Source organism: Somniosus microcephalus, chromosome 10 (genome assembly GCF_052327205.1).
Source record: "Somniosus microcephalus isolate GS21.2 chromosome 10, FLI_Smic_1.0, whole genome shotgun sequence".
Classification (NCBI taxonomy): Eukaryota; Metazoa; Chordata; class Chondrichthyes; order Squaliformes; family Somniosidae; genus Somniosus; species Somniosus microcephalus.
In genome coordinates this window covers 78,197,300-78,212,439 of record NC_140996.1, presented here as the reverse complement: position 1 = coordinate 78,212,439, position 15,140 = coordinate 78,197,300, and positions in this window count along the sequence as shown.

The window sequence follows — 15,140 nt, the reverse complement described above, 5'->3', positions numbered from 1 at the left end:
AATTCGCTCCTGGGCCACTTGAACTTCTGCCTTGGGTTTAAAACAGAAACTCCTGTCACTAACTGGACACCAGCTATGCTGTCCATGCTGGTAGTGGGACGCGCCGGTGGTGACACAATATGTCCCACCCCCTATATATGCTACTTGCGGGGGAACATGGCATTGTGCCATTGCCTCCATGGTACAATTTATAGGCTTCGCGTCAGCAGCTCTGCACCCACACTGCAGTTTTGAAAAGGCATTCAAGTGCTGGGGACACAGGATTATGTGTGCTCCCTGGCTCCGGCACCCTGAGAGGTCAGTACCTGTCATAGCGTGCTCCCACTTAATGACGTAAGGCGGGACCGCTGTGAAACGAAAGTGTGCGCCCCCTTGAATGGCTCCAATGTTCTCAACCCTGTATACCGGTGCGGGTCGGGCTGTCCTACCCATGACCGGCATCCTAACGACTACTCCCATGATTGTGTGGTTGGACCGGCCACAATCCACGGGGGCTGGGTAGGCTTCGGAGGCTAGCCAGAGTTGGCACGGGCTTAATGCATTCTCAAAAGGGTGGAGGGCTGCGAGGTGCTTGTTGCTAATCCAGGAGAGGACCAAACCTTGTTTTAAATCCTTCAGATTACTGTGGCCCTCGCCCAGTAACCATGCCCCGTATAACACGCACACCTCATTCTGCGCAGCCTGGTCAGAAGCATTTCTGTCCTCCCTTATGAGAGCATTTACCGTCTTTGCGTGCTTTTCCAACTCGGCTATGATCTCCTTTAAATGGACCATCATGGCCTGGTCCTCATGCAACTCCGAGCCCACCACCTTGTTCTCATCCAGTAATATCCTTTTTAACTGTGTTTTTAAACCGTTTATCTGGGTCTGCAGCTCTATGTCATCCAAGATGTTGATGACAGAGGACCCAGTATTAATCGCAGTAAAAACATCATTCCATACTCCCCTTCTTTGTCTCCCTGCATACCCAAAAACTCTCGGTGTGTGGTGTAGAGTTCGGTCTTGTCCACATGGGCAAAATCGAACTTGTAAAACTTCTTGAACATGTATATAACAGCTCTGTTTCTTTGGGGCACCACTCCGGTAAATGTACCTCCGTGAGATTTAAAATCACGGAGGCTACCGCGTAGTGTATCCCCTGGTACAGCATCTGATCGGTGGGGACTAATACCAACCCATTCCCTGGTCCCTTGGTGACAGTAGGGCAACCTTCCCTGGGTAACCTCGCTGCCTGTGCCATGGGCGGGGCACAAGCTCAGTGGCGTTGACTGGGATCGGGGTGTAAGGGATCGCACACACCTTCAGGCTGGTATCCCACTTCATCCCCTCCCCGGTGTCGTGCCACTGCCGGTGGAAAAGAGTGGATATGCCTGCGGGGCAGACCGTCTCTGACCCCCACATACAGATGTAAATCCCTTGATCCGGTTCCCACCACTTGTCCCAACACACGCTTAGTCCTCCATGAGTCCCGGTAATCGTCCGATGGGTGTTGTTCCCCAACCGTTCCCACTCAATTTCGGGGTTCCTCATGTCCTTGCTCAACTTTCTGAGCCACCACCACCTATCCAGTGGAATGTGTCCTTTACACGTCAAACATATTCGCTTTCCAATGGTGACGCTGACCCTCGTGGTAACGACTCGTACCCTGGGGCACAGGAGGGAGGCTTCCCCGTTCGAATTGGACCCCAGCCGTCCTGGCCACCTTCCCTCGTGGAAGTAAACGGCGGTCTCCTCTGCATCCCGTTCACCGCTCCCATCGATCGCCAGGGGCGCCTTGTCTCCCGAACACCCGTAGATGTGAGAGTCCTGGATGTTGCCCCTCCTCTCCACACTCATCCCGATCAGGGCGAATAGGATCACGATCCATTAAATTCCGAAAATCTTTCTGCAAAAGATGTAAAAGAACATGCAGCCAGGTCCCCAAGAGATTCTCTGGCTTGGTGAAGCATGGTCGGGTCCCGCGACCTCGAACCAAAGATACACTCTTAACAGACTACTGTTAAAACTACCCATCACCTTATTTAACTTAAATATAAACACCCAAACTTAAGCCAAATAATTACACTTTACTTAAACTTAACTTTAACTAAACTATATACATGCGCTGCCCATCTCCGGGCGGCCAGGCTAATCCCTGGTCGGACTGCGGCTCGCCGCTACCCCCGGCATGGCCGCACCGTCCTTGACTGTTGGTCCCTTGCAGCCCGTGGCTGCTGGCTGAGGGCCTGTGTCCTTGGACCTCTCCCTGACTCGAGGGGCGGCCCTTGGTAACTGGAGGGCTGGTGACCATGGCTTTCTTGGCTGGGGCGTCCGTGGGGACCTTCTAGGGGCTTTGACGGGTGGTGCTTTCTTGGCCGCTGGGCCTTTTACCCGAACTGCTTCTCCCCCAGGCTTGATCCCTCCCGAACCTAGGCTGGCGGCAGGTAACTTTTCGCAGCCCGCTGCTGTGAGCTGAGAGTCTCCGCCCTGGCCAGGTCCCATGGCTGGGTCCAGGGCGGGATTTTCGACCTCAGGTCCCTCCCTCTCTACACCTGGGTTAGGGGCGGGGTTTTCGCCCTCAGGTCCCTCCCCCTCATCTGGATCCCAGAAGAGTGGGGGCGTGTCCCAATCAATGGGCCGGATGGCCCCTCCCTTCAAGCAAGTCACAGCGCCTGCCTGTGCAGTCTGTGAACTCGCTCCTGCTACAGGCTGAGGATCTCTATCCTCAGACCATGTCCCAACTTGCTGCTTTCCCCTTTCAGGCGTAAACAGCTTACACTGGTTGATATGGAACCATTTTGTGCGCCGGGGCATCTTTTCGGCGTAAACCATGGGGCTGGTTTTATCTACAATACTGTAGGGCCCCATGTACAATGGTTCCAAACTCCCTACTCGGGCATAGCTTCTCACCATGACCTGATTTCCTACCTCCCACTCGTGGTGCTTTCTTGGTTCGAGCAGCAATCGGTTACTCTGATGCTGCCTTCCCATGTTCCCAGCCGCCTGCTCATGGACCAGCTTCAGGTGCTCAAAGAGGTTTCGGGCAAACCTGTCCCGGTTTACCTCTCTGAGCTGACCCTCCGAGAGCACCGGGGCTAGTACATGGGTGAGGGTCCGCATAACCTTGCCAGTCATTAGCTCATACGGGGAGTACCCCGTGCTTTTAGACCAGCTGGCCCGGATCCCCATCAAAACCAACAGTAGGACTTCGGCCCATTTACGGGGCGAGTCCACTGTTTCCTTGCTTAACCTTTCTTTCAGGGTCCGATTCATGCGTTCTACAATCCCCGATGACTGGGGGTTGTGGGCTACGTGCCATTTCCCTTCGATGCCTAGCAGCATCAGGGTATTCTGCATCACCTGTCCGGTGAAGTGGCTCCCTTGGTCGGACTCCACAAACTGTGGTAGTTCCCACCTCGAGAACACTTCCCGGACTAGGATCCTGGCAGTACCCAAAGCTGTGGCAGTCTTGCAGGGAAAAGCCTCTACCCACTTGGTAAACACGTCCACCAGGACTAGGCAGTACTTATAGCCTCCCTGGGCGGTGGGCAGGGGCCCGATGTAGTCAACTTGTATCAACTGCCATGGTCCCTCTACCCTCCTGACGTATCCCATAGGGACCTTCCTTTTGTCGGGGTCAGGGTTGTTCGCAGCGCACACAAGACAGCCTGCACAGAACTCGCGGACATCGTCCCTGAGTCCCGGCCACCATCCCGCCTGTTCCACCCGTTGCCAGGTGGCCTCAGTCCCGCTCCTGGACCCTCATGAGCCAGTTGAAGGAATTCCCTCTGGTGCTGCTACGGCACAACCCACTGTTCCCCCCGGAACAGCATGCCCTCTCTAACGGAGAGAGTCGCTGTGCCGTACGGACCTTCTACTTCCTTTCCCTCAGCAACTGCGTCGAGGACTGCTTTTAGGACGGGGTCTTGGGCTTGGACCATGTTAAGGTCCGGGGCTAACACTACTCCTACACTCGCTTGGGTCCCATCCCTACCTCTGACCGCCGCCATGGGTCTGGACCCAAATGGGTCCCAGAAAGTGCCTGTGCGGGCACCCTACTTGGCGAGCAAGTCAGCCTGCTGGTTGCCTTGGCCGCGGGCTTCTGTGGAAGAATGGGCCTTCACCTTGTGAATGAAAACTTCCCCTTCCTCCCCCACTGCTGCCAGGATCGTTTCCAGCAGGGGCTTTACTGTGAGGGGTCTCCCATCAGCGGAGGCGTATCCATGGCGGGACCAGATGGCCAGGTACTCCGTACATGAATTGAATGTAAACATGCTGTCCGAGCAAATCGTGTAGGGGGCGGGGAAGATTTCGGGGTGTGTAACAACGTACACCACCGTGGACAGTTCAGCCTGCTGGGCGCTCATGATGCTGGGGAGCTTAATCACCAGGGCAATGTTTGCCGCTGGGTCGTAAACTCCACACCCCGTGAGACGCTCGCCAGCAGATACCGTGCTGGAACCGTCTACATAGATCTTGCGGCCTGTGGGATGTATCCCGCCCTGTAAACCTATGTTTACTTCCCAAACCCCTTCAATGGAACACCGATTGTCTGTTCCAGGGTATACCATGTTGGCTGCGAGCTTTGGCTCACAGAGACCCTTCACCTTCAGATCCATCTGTGAGAGGAGCAAGGTCCAATGCGCAATGCGGGCACTGCTCACTGTTCCATCCTTGATCCTCCCGTCCAGAAGCATCTGGGTGGGTGTGTGATGGGTGAGGAGGGTGATGGGAGTGGTGCCTGTGAAGATCAATGATCTTTTCACAGCCCAATGTGTGGCCAAAAGATGCCGCTCACAATTGGAGTAGCTCCTTTCCACATCTGTGAGTATCCTGGAGGAGTAGACCACCGGCCGCAGCCAGCCGTGCCGCTCTTGGAGCAGCACAGCACTGAGGCTGTCCCCGCTGGCTGCTACCTCCAGGAAAAACTGTTTCCCCCCATCTTTGGCCCCTAAAGCTGGCGCGGTCTGCAAGTCGTTCTTGAGCCTGACAAATGCTGCCTGGCAACCCTCATCCCAAAGACACTCCACTCCCTTGTGTAGGAGTCGGAGCAGAGGGGCTGCGGTGGCTGCATCGTCCTCAATGAAGTCTCTACAGTACCCGGTCAGCCCTAGGAACGACCTCACACCCGTTACTGTGTTAGGGACTGGTAGTTCTTGTACCGCTTCTCTCCTAGCCTTATCTATGGCCCTTTCTCCAGCACGCACAGTCAGACCGAGGAATTTCACCTCCTGCTGGCCGATCTGCGCTTTCTTGGGATTTACTTTGAAACCCTTCTGTCCTAACAGCTCCAGCAGTTCGGCCAATAGTGGGCCATGCTCCTCTTTCGAATCAGTGAAGAGGAGCAGGTCATCCACATATTGGACCAACTGTCTGGGCTGGCTAAAATCCTTCAAACTGTCGGCCATGCACTGATGGAAAATGCTGGGGCTGTTGTGGAAGCCCTATGGCAAACAGTTCCACGTGTACTGTTGCCCTTTAAATGTAAAGGCAACCTTGTACTGATCCTCCCTCCTTACAGGGATGGACCAAAACCCATTTGAAATATCCAGCACCGTGAAAGTGGTCGCGGATGCTGGAATACTCCCGATGAGGTCGGCAACTGCTGCTACTGTGGGTGCGCAGGCTGGGATGTTACTATTGAGCACTTGATAGTCCACCGTGGCCCTCCAGGAATTGTCTGGCTTTCTAACCGGCCACAATGGAGAGTTTACGTGGGTGGCTATCGGTCTCAGAACTCCCTGCTGCACTAACGAGGACATGGCTGCTTCCATGTCCGGCTCTGCTTCCCTGGGGAAGTTATACTGTTTCTGTGGTCAGGCCATGGGATCCCCGTCTACGCTGACCTCAAACCCTGTGACCCTCCCGCAGTCGTGTTTGTGAGTGGCAAATGTGGCCAGGTGGGCCTGCACAAATGCCTGGAACTCTGGTGGGGTGTTGCTGACCATGAGCCCAAGGTTATAATCCTCTTTGGGCTTCATGGTGCACAGGGTCTCCTTCCCTTCCTTTCCCGGGATAACTACGATCTCTCCGTTCTTTACTTTGCCTGCCCCCCAAAGGCAGTGATTCCTCAAATCCACTAGGATCCCATGGCCTACAATAAAGTCAACTCCCAGGACACCTCTTCCACCCTCCATGTCCCATTTCATCGGGACACACGTCCACTTGGAGCGGAGCGGTCCTATCCGAATGGCGAGTGGGATGGAAACCAAGCCGGCCTGTTCCCTACCTGTGAACCCCGATAGACTGTATGGGACCCCACTGGAGAGAGGTGAGGTGATGGGGTTAGCTGAGTAGATCACGGTGCGCGATGCCCCCGTGTCCAACAGATAGGTCCCTGCCACGTTTTCCACTTCCATCTCCAAAAGGGGTCTCCTCCACTCATCATATCGGAGCGAACACAGATAAACAGGCTGCGCTGGCTCGAGTCACGGCTGTGGGTTGGATGGGGCTGACGGGGTGAGAGCACCAGTGGCGGCTGCTACTCTCCCCTGGCCAGTCAGTAAGGACCTCATGGCCTCCAGAAGTGACTCGACCTCTGCGGAAGGGGTCCCTACCCCCGCCATTTGGGCTGGGGCTGTGGGATGCTTTCCCTTGTTATCTTTCCAAGGATTTTTGTACTCCTTCCGCCAGTGACCATCCTTCCCACACCCGTAACAATTGGTCTTTGTGTTGGGGGTGTTGTTCCCTTCCTGGTGCCATTCCTTTCTACTCTGCACTCCTGGTTTTATCTCATGCACCTTCCCCTTGGGCGGGTGTGCATCAGCTCCCCTACCGTTTTTGTAAGCCAGAGTGAGCTGCCTAATTACCGTGAGATCTGTGGTCTGGGGATCTTTGGGGTCGAACCAGGCTTCTGCCTTGGCCCAGACCTGTGGCAAGCTGTTCGCCACCAGGCAACGGAGCCAATGCGTCAGGGAATCCCCATTCAGGAACGCCCAGCCCGGCATCCCTGGGCAAGCTTTCCGGTACACCAGCCACAGCCAGTCCGCAAAAGCCTGTGGGGTTTCCCCAGAAAGCTGGGTCGTCTTCTCCACGTGGGAGAAGGGACTCCCCTCATCCATCCCCATGGCCTCTAGAACCGCATCTCTAAGCTCCTCGTACCCGCTCTGTCCCCTTTTACACTCGTCAGAGAGGGATTGGAGGAGATTACTCTCCAGGAAAAATAGCAGCATTTTGGCCTTCTCAGCGTCATCGCAGTTGTTGATGCTGGCGGTCTGCTCTATTTCCCTGAAGTGGATCGAGGGGTCTCCCTTGGCAGAAAGCTTTGGGACATGGCTGACCATCGCCCTAAGCTGTTTGGTGTTGAAGGGTAATACGAACTGGTTTTGGAGTTAGGGGCCGAACCTCCGATGCCGCGCTGGGCACATCGGTCCCGTCTCCGGCCTCTCGGGCGGGGGTTGCTCTACCTCCGCCTCCACCTCTGGCTCCACTTCGGGTTCCACCCCAGGTTCCGCCCCCAGTTCCACACCCCCTTGCTGCTAAACCTCACTGAAACTTGGCGATACGGGTGGTGGCCGTGAGGTCTCCTCTCTCTCAACCGGGTCACTTGTTAGCTTGTAAGCGGCTTTTACCTCCTGCACTTTCTCTTCCTGTTCCTTGATCTGCCTTGCCAAGCGGGCGTTCTTCTCCCGCAACCTGAACTCGTTTCCCTTGGCCTCGGTGACTTGGCACCATAGGTATTCCAACTGGGCCTTGTGTTCTCCCGCTAAATGTACTCTCTCTAAGTTCAAAGCCTGCAAAGCTACTAATAACTTTTCCCCTGCGAGAGCCTTATCCTGCATCTCCAGGGATGACTCCCTTAACTCGACTGCCTATGCTGCAACGAGCCCGTCCAAGAGCTGGACCTGCTTTTTAAAGCACATCAGCCAAATTGCCTTCTCTAAGGACTTCTTGTGTTCCTTTCCCTCTGTCCACTTAGCTGCTGCATCTATCGGACGCCCAGCCCTTAACAGAGTGGTGATCCACTTCTTAGTGATATTCACCTTGCTAAACACATAATCGGAAATCCTTTCCTCCATCATGGTTCGCTCATCCGAACCACTGTCTACTGCATCGCAACCTTGTTTCCGGTGTCCTGCCGCGGTCGCCAATTCCATAGGGGGTGGCCTGTAGTGGTGGCGCGTGCGCCCAGTCAGTTACCCTTCTGATTGTTTTGTGAGTGGTTCAAATTGCTCCCATGCCCCTGAGTTCTAGACACCGGACTTAGGTACAAGGCGACGGTACAGAGAAGACTCGAGTAGACAGGTGGTTGGATGTAAACAAAAACCAAGATTTTATTGAAGAGGAAAAAAAAATGGATACAATCTTATGGAAAGTTACTCGTGTACACTTCTACAGGCAAAATTTCAAAAGAATAACTATACTTATACAGGGAATGGGGAACACACAGCACATCGAGGGAAAACAACTATCTTAACAATCCTCTTATCTTTATCCCACCCCCTATACCTAACTAGATTAAGCTATGAGGGGTCAGAACTTCATGCTCACCAATCAAAAGGGTTTGTTGGACTCAAAACAGCGGTGGGGTTCGGGGTTCACTCTTGGTGCTCTCTGGAGCCTGCCTTCATCACGTGGTCTCCGGGTGCTGCAAGGGCGATGTCCAGGTTCAAGTACCCCAAAGTTAAAGTCTCTGTTTGGGTACTTTACCTTGCAGGGATGATTCTTCATCGCCAGCCGACAGATTGAGTTGGTGTGCAAATATTCGAAGGTCGGCTGAGGCTGAAGGCCCGATAATTCGAAGCCTCCCCTCAGTTCATCTCCTCAGTTGGTCTTCTTCAGTCGGTCTTCCTCAGTTGGTCTTTCCTCCTCCCCTCGTCATGTCCCGCCTCGCCTGGCCTGAATTGTCCGTGTCTGTCCGATGCAATGCCGGGGCGATGGAGTGGCAAAAGGCATGGGCAAAGGCCAGGGGGTAAGCACGGGATGGGGAAAGAGCGGTTGCCATGAGAGCGGGCAGAGGGAGAAGAGAAAAGAAGAGAGCCCGTGATTGCTACCCGGGGGCCTTCAATTATACTCCTTTCGAAAACCCTTATCTGCACGCCAAATCAGGTTAGTTCTTTGTCTTAATTTTGGTGGGCTATTTTAAATAATGGTAGCAATCCATACTAACTGTTTTTACATGGCCGGTAATCGCATCTACCGGCCCGATAATTGACTTGTATTGTCATGAATGTTCCTTGATGGGCCTGTCCACCCTCGATGGTTCTCTTAATCTGTTTCCGATTATATATGTAGACTGCTTGATGGCCTTAACTATAGGCCTAAACTGAATTTAGAGTTGTCTCCAATTCGGATTAATACGTAATTCAGAGTCCTGTCTGGTTTCAATATACAAAGCCTCTCTTCACAGAAAACTGCAGCTTGGGTTTCGATCCACAAGCTGTCTGCGTTGCAGAGTCCATTTTAAAATCCCACAGGCTTTCTGCCACGAGACACGGACGCCATCTTGGGTACCCTTTTTTCTGATTTAAAGTGTCCATGCAAGGTTCTGTTTATTAATAACAGCCTTCGGTAAATGCAGAAATTTTGCAAATCTTACACACCTAATGGTGGAAGGGAGGTGGAGGAAGAAATATGCAGACAAATTAGAGAACTGAGTAAAAAACATAGAATAATAATCATGGGGGATTTCAACTACCCCGATATTAATTGGACAGAAGAGGTAGGTAATGGGGATAAGGGAATGCAGTTCTTACAATGTGTACAGGACTCCTTTCTAACCCAATATGTAAAAAGCCCAACAAGGGGAGGATTCGCTATTAGATCTAGTAATGGAGAATGAACCAGAGCAGATAAGAGAAGTAAAGGTAGGGAAACATATAGGCAATAGTAACAATAATATACACGTAATACGCTTTAAGATGATAATTGAGAAGGGCATAAATATGACGAAAACCAAGTTAATGGATTAGAGAAGAGCTGATTTTGAGGGGCTGAGAATAGTACTTAGGAAAAAACAATGGGCAACAATATTGGCAAACAACGCTGTAGAACAGTAATGGGAAACATTTAAAACGGTGTTCTACAGAGTGCAGGAAAAATATATTCTGTTAAAAGGAAAGAACAAACCAGACAATAATGAGACTCCATGGATGAATAAAGCCATAAGGGAACAACTGAGGGAAAGGAAAGAGGCATACGTTAAGTACATAGACAGCAGGGGAGTGCATGATAAGAAAGAATACGAAAAGATTAGGAGAGAAGTCAAAAAACAATTCGGGAGGCAAAAAGGAAATATGAAATTAAGTTATCAAGGAACATAAAACAAAATAGTATAATATTTTATAGGCACATCAATAAAAAAAGGAAAGTTGTGATGGGAATAGGGCCATCAAGGGATAGTCAGGATAATATCACAGGTAACAATAGAGAGATAGCAGAAATATTAAATAATGATTTTGCTTCAGTATTTACCAGGGAAATAGAACAGGTGGACATGACATTGGATGATGAGATTAGTAATGAGATAAGTGCATTTAAAATAAAAAAAGGGGATATATTAAATAAATTAATCAAACTCAAAGAGTCCGGATGGATTGCATCCACGCAGTTTAAAACATTCTAGGAAAGAGATAGCAGAGGCATTACTACGCATAATAATAATTCGTTAGAAAAAGGTATAGGGGAAGAAATTCAGTATCGCCCCATTTGGGGCGCAATTATCGGCCGGGCGCAAAGATTAGCACCTGGCGCTAATTATCGCCTCTGACTGCAAACTTAGCTTTTATCGCCCCTGGAGGTGATTGGAGTGCTAAATCAGGCGCTACACACTTGTCTTAAGGTGCAAAGGCTGAGGAGCGAGGCGCTACCTCAGAGCGCTGGCGAAGCTCATGTGATGTCAGTCAGCAATGGAACACAGGCACACTGGCGCCGGCCAATTCTTAAAGGGGTGGGTCGATCTTGCTTTCCATCCACACCCTGCTCATTGCAGCCTTGAATCTCTGCCTGGAGAGACCTGTACATCAAATCTGTTGGAAAGAATAAAGGAGAGGCCCAGGGAAAGAGCTCAGGGTGCAGCCCCCATATTCGCTTTTAAATCGATGCAAGGAAGATCAAATCAGAAAGAACCAGCAAAGTGCTGCTCAGTACCCAAAACTCCTCAACGCAGCTTTGAATATCTCCTGCAGTCTCTCTCTCTCACTCAGAATGCATGGTGCAAAAATGTCGCCGACAAAAAAAGGCAGGAAGCGGTTGCCTTTAAATTGCGCTCCCCCAGTCCATTCCCGACTGCAAAACACTCCCCTCAACCTGTCGTTACGAGTGGCAGGCGGTAAGTCAGGGGCGCCACTCAATATCCGGCCCGGGGCACTACCGGGGCATTGCACACTCGACTGACGCCACAATCTGCTGGCGCAGGAGATCGTGGCGGTAATGTTTAGTGCCGCCGCAAAACGTCTAGTTAATTTCGTGAGCGGCGCAAACATCGCCGCGCACGGGTGCTATTTGCTTTGCACCCCATTAGCGCCCTCTTAAGGCGCTAATGGGAGGCGCAAACCAACCAAATTTTTCCCCCATAGTGCCAGAAGACTGGCGGATAGCTAACGTAATACCGATATTTAAGAAGGGGGATAGAACATGTCCAGGGAATTATAGTCCAGTCAGCTTAACATCGGTGGTAGGAAAAATAATGGAATCCCTACTAAAGGAGAAAATAGAAGAACATCTAGAAACCAAAAATATAATAATGAATAGACAACATGGATTTTAAAAGGGAAAGTTTTGCTTGACCAACCTTATTGAATTTTTTGAAGAGGTAACAGAGAGAATAGACAATGGTAATGCAATAGATGTAATTTATTTAGATTTTCAAAAGGCCTTCAATAAGGTACCCCATAATAGACTGATGAACAAGGTCAGAGAATGCGGAGTCAGGAGACAAGTACCGACCAGTCCCCATTCACCACCACCCTCCTCCGCCTGGCTGAACTTGTTCTCACATTGAACAACTTCTCCTTTAACTCCACTCATTTCCTCCAAATCAAAGGTGTTGCTTTGGGTACCCGCATGGGTCCTAGCTATGCCTGCCTTTTCGTGGGATACGTGGAACACTCTTTGTTCCAATCCTACTCAGGTCCCATCCCTCACCTCTTTTTCCGATACATTGATGACTGTATCGGTGCCGTTTCCTGCTCTCGCCCCGAACTAGACAATTTCATTCACTTTGCCTCCAATTTCCACCCTTCCCTCACCTTCACATGGTCCATCTCTGACTCTTCCCTTCCCTTCCTCGACTTCTCCGTCTCCATCTCTGGGGATAGGTTATCGACCAATATTCACTACAAGCCCACTGACTCCCACAGCTACCTGGACTACACTTCCTCCCACCCCGCCTCCTGTAAGGACTCTATTCCATTCTCCCAGTTTCTCCCTCTCTGCCGTATCTGCTCCAACGATGCCACCTTCCACACCAGTGCTTCCGACATGTCTTCCTTTTTCCTCAACCGAGGATTCCCCTCTACCGTGGTTGACATGGCCCTCGACCGTGTCTGTTCTATCTCCCGCACTTCTGCCCTCACCCCTGCCCCTCCATCCCGGAACCACGATAGGGTTCCCCTTGTCCTCACCTTTCACCCCACCAGCCTCCACATTCAACGGATCATCCTCCGCCATTTCCGCTACCTCCAAAGTGATCCCACCACCAAACGCATCTTCCCCTCCCCTTTTAGCATTCCGTAGGGACCGCTCCCTCCAAGACACCCTAGTCCACTCCTCTATCACCCCCAACAGCCCTTCCCCTTTGCCTGGCACCTTCCCGTGCAAGCGCAGGAGATGTAACACCTGCCCCTATACCTCCCCCCTTCCCACTGTCCAGGGCCCCAAACACCCCTTCCAGGTGAAACAGCGATTTACTTGTACTTCTTGCAATCTAGTATACTGTATTTGCTGCTCACGATGAGGTCTCCTCTACATTGGGGAGACCAAACACAGGTTGGGTGACCACTTTGCGGAACACCTCCGTTCAGTCCGTAAGGGTGACCCCGAGCTTCTGGTCGCATGTCATTTTAATTCACTGCTCCATTCCCACTCGGACCTCACCGTCCTTGGCATTGTTCCACGGAAGCTCAACATAAACTCGAGGAACAGCACCTCATCTTCCGATTAGACACTTTGCAGCCTTCCAGACTCATTATCGAGTTCAACAATTTCAGATCATAACCTCGGCTCCTATTACATTTTTACTTATATTTTATTTCCACCCCTTTGTTTTGGGTTTTACCTTGCCCCCCACTTTCCTTTTTTTTCTCTCTCCCACATGGCAGCTGTCTCTCATCCTGCCAGTACACTTCACACCTAATCTGAGCCGTCTTTTATCTCCACTGTCCTATTACCATCTCGTCTGGTTTTGAATACCTCTTAATGTCTCTTTACTTCTTTTGTTCTATCGCAGCCCTGATTTCGATCTATTTGATTTCCTTTCCAGTTTTGAAAAAGGGTTCACCCAAAATGTCGACTATAATTTCTCTCCACGGATGTTGCCTGGCCTGCTGAGTTTTTCCAGCATTTTCTGTTGTTATTAGCAGAATGGATTGCTGGCTGGCTTCAGAACAGAAAGCAGAGAGTAGGAGTAAAGGGTAGCTTCACAGTGGCAGAAGGTGGGTGGTGGTGTTCCATAAGGATCAGTGCTGGGATCACTGCAATTCCCAGTTTACATTAATGATTTAGACTTGGGAATCAAAAACACAATTTCTAAATTTGCAGATGATAACAAATTGGGGGGGATAGTCAATACTGAGGAGGACTGCAACAAGTTACAGGAGGACATTAATAAAATTGTAGAATGGGCATATAATTGGCAAATGAAGTTCAACACAGATACATGTGAGGTATTATATGTTGGTAGGAAGAATAGGGAGGTCACTTATCACTTGGAGAGTGCGAGTTTAGGTGGGGTAGAGGAACAATGGGATCTCAGTGTAGAAATACACTAGTCACTCAAAGTTGCGACACAGGTTAGCAAGTCCATAAAAAATGCAAACCAAGCACAAGGGTTTATTTCTAGAGGGATAGAATTGAAAAGTAGGAAAGTTATGCTAAACTTGTATTGAACCTTGGTTAGACCACACTTAGAGTACTGCGTGCAGTTCTGGTCACCATATTATAAAAAGGATGCAGAGACACTGGAGAGGGTGCAGCGAACATTTACAAGGATGATACCAGAAATGCGAGGGTACACATATCAGGAAAGGATGTACAGGCTGGGTCTCTATTCTCTTGAAAAAAGAAGGCTGAGGGGTGACCTAATAGAGGTCTTTAAAATTATGAAAAATTTTGATAGAGTGGATACAGAGATAATGGGGTTGATTTTGTGGAACCTGTCGGGAAGAAGGCGAGACTTCCCCTTTCGGGTTTCTGACCCGCCTACTTCAACGTCCGGCCAATCCGCGCGATTTTCCCTTGATTGAACTTGTTGAGCCCGCCCAGAGGGCTCAGCAGGCCAATTAAGGGCCACCCGGCAACAGGTGACGTCACAGACTGCTATTTCATCTGTCAAGATTTCTCCCTGTGTGTTGTATTCATATTCATACTCACTTTTCCAGTGTGCAGAAGGTCATGAAACCTCTTCCTGCACTGAAGCCAAGTTCTGCGGGTTATTGACAAAGAGTTGACCTCCTCTGCCACCTGGATCCATACAGCCTTGGTTTGCTGGGTGTTAGATCCGTGATTCTGAGAGTATGATGTTTTTCAATAACCGCACGGATGCTGTAACTTAACAATCAACAGGTATTTACTGGAGTAGGGTAGTCTCAAGACTGGGGGTACAGAGGCATGCTCAAGGCTTATATACAGGTGTTGTCACTACCGGTACTACACTGTACAGGAGCTGTAAAAGTAGTTCTCTCTTAAAGGTACATACACTACAATTCCTCCCCTTTTAGATTAGCAGTACCCATAATATTCAAATAACAATTAACATTTTAACATGTACATTAAACAACAATAGTCCATTTATAGATTCAGTCTTTGGGGCGGCTTCCTGATCCTTTCGGGATAGTGCCTTTCCTGAGGTTCTTGTTCTTGGTGCGGAGGCGATTCTGGCCCCTTTTCATCAGTTAGTTCATCGGTTTCCACTGCTACTGGTTCTGAGGTAGATGCTACCGGTATGTCGGGTTCATCCCCAGGTACTCGAGACATGGGGTTGACTCGTTCCTGTGACACTAAGA